Source organism: Austrofundulus limnaeus, unplaced genomic scaffold (assembly GCF_001266775.1).
Source record: "Austrofundulus limnaeus strain Quisiro unplaced genomic scaffold, Austrofundulus_limnaeus-1.0 Scaffold97, whole genome shotgun sequence".
Classification (NCBI taxonomy): domain Eukaryota; kingdom Metazoa; phylum Chordata; class Actinopteri; order Cyprinodontiformes; family Rivulidae; genus Austrofundulus; species Austrofundulus limnaeus.
The window spans coordinates 1,739,426-1,741,331 of NW_013952499.1; the positions used below are offsets into that span (position 1 = coordinate 1,739,426).

General features: G+C 37.6%; 1 protein-coding gene and 1 pseudogene across 1 annotated transcript in view; both read left to right on the forward strand.

Annotated features, from left to right (window-relative positions):
* Window positions 1–1,906, forward strand: part of LOC106520810 (acyl-coenzyme A thioesterase 1) — a gene marked incomplete at its 3' end in the record, with an annotated part of 21,091 nt that overhangs the window by 14,139 nt on the left and 5,046 nt on the right.
* LOC106520811 (acyl-coenzyme A thioesterase 1 pseudogene) lies at window positions 70–1,566 on the forward strand (annotated as a pseudogene).

The following is a 1,906-nucleotide window of genomic DNA, read 5'->3' on the forward strand; positions in this document are numbered from 1 at the left end:
GTGTCCGGTTGGGGGGCGGGGCTTTTCAAGTGAACTACAGTTCTATTATACAACACCGGAAACGTTTCATTCAGGTATTGTTTTTTTCTTCTTCAGAAGTAATTTGTGTCAAAAGCACGTTTAAAAAACACTTTGTTTATTTGTTTAAAAAAAACACGTAAAAGCAAAAATAAACTAATACAAAACGAGCACAATAAACTAAATCTGTAACTTGTAAAAAAATGCGACTTGATTTGACGAAAGTATATGTACAATTTATCTGAGTTATGTATTTATTTAAAACACACATATTAACAAAAATATAATACAGGATAGTGTGTACGTTAATGAAAAGATTCCATAAGAAAAATGTCTATAGAGTATTTTCTTCTGTTTTGGAGAAAGTAACAAAAGTCATAAACGAAGTCAAAAGTTTCAACAAGCCCTGATAAGCATTTAAATTTCGGTTTAAAAATAATGCAATATAAAGCACATATTCCTGTTTTGGTTAAGTTTATTGCTTTATGATATGAAGTGTACAGGTTGTGCATTAATAATTTACTAAAAACCTTCCTATGAACAAATGAGCTTTGGTTTATAAGTTTTCACATTAGTACTGACAATAATATTTGCTCAGTTTTAACACATACATAGTTTCCTTCTGTCTGACTGCTTTTTTAATATTAAAATGTAATTGTTATAAAACAGTTGGAGTTAATCAAACCATAGTGGTAATGGTCCCCCTAACAAAGTATGAATTTAAACATTAAAAGATTATTCAGAACTATATGAAATCGTGCAGTTTGAAAGTTTAAGGCAGGTATTTTCCAGATATAATAATAAGGAATTGTGAAAACTGGAAAACACTCAGCTGAAAACCATGTGGACACAGGGTCACATGACCGACATCAGTCTGGTCATAGTCTGTGTAGATAAACAAATATGGCTGATAAGTTTTAAGATAATGTTCTGTTTTTCTGCTGCAAAGAAATACGTGGTAGGCCACATTCGGTCACAAATTTTTATCTCACAGACTTTAAATTTAAGGATAATAACCATTCTGCAATCTTTTTATTATCATGTCCTGCTGTTTTACTGAGTTTTAATTCAGTTAAATTAGTTGTATTTATGTTTCAGAAAGATGTCCCAACAAGTCAGACTGAGGCTGCTGCCGAGCTTCAGGTGTTTGTTCGATGAGCCCGTTCAGCTGAAGGTGTCCGGGCTGAGGTCCAGGCAGGTGGTCTCCATGAGAGCCAGGTCCACTGATGAGAGAGAAGTGGAGTTCAGCTCCTCTGCCACCTACAGAGCTGATGGTAACGGGGAGATAGACCTGGACAAAGACCCCTCACTCAGTGGGAGCTATGTTGGAGTTGAACCCATGGGTCTGCTGAGGTCCCTCAAGCCAGACACCCCTCACAAATACTTTTATAAAAACAAAGCATTAGAGCCTTTCCTGGTGAACTTCTCTGTTCACGAGGAGGAGGGCAGGATGCTGACAGAGGAGACCAACGAGAGGTTTCTGATGGCGGACGGGGTCAGCAGAGTTCCTGTTGAAGAGGGGAATATTCATGGAGTCCTGTTTACTCCCCCAGGTTGGTGCATGATCATGAGTTATCTGCAGGACTGTTGTGGTTAGCAATGTGTGTACAACTGGGAGTTCTCAGTTAAAAATACTGTCTGCATGCTGTAGCCACCAGGGGTGTACGACACTTTTCACTCAAAGGTGATTTATAAAACCCAAACTTGATGTGAAAATGTGCAGTTCCTTATGCCAGCTCTGACCCATACACTCAATTTGGAGACGGGAAGCTGGCGACACAAATGGTGAAGTGAGAAAATATAATCACTAATGATCACTTTCACATACAGCGGGTAAAATAAGTATTGAACACGTCACCATTTTTCTCAGTAAATATATTACTAGAGG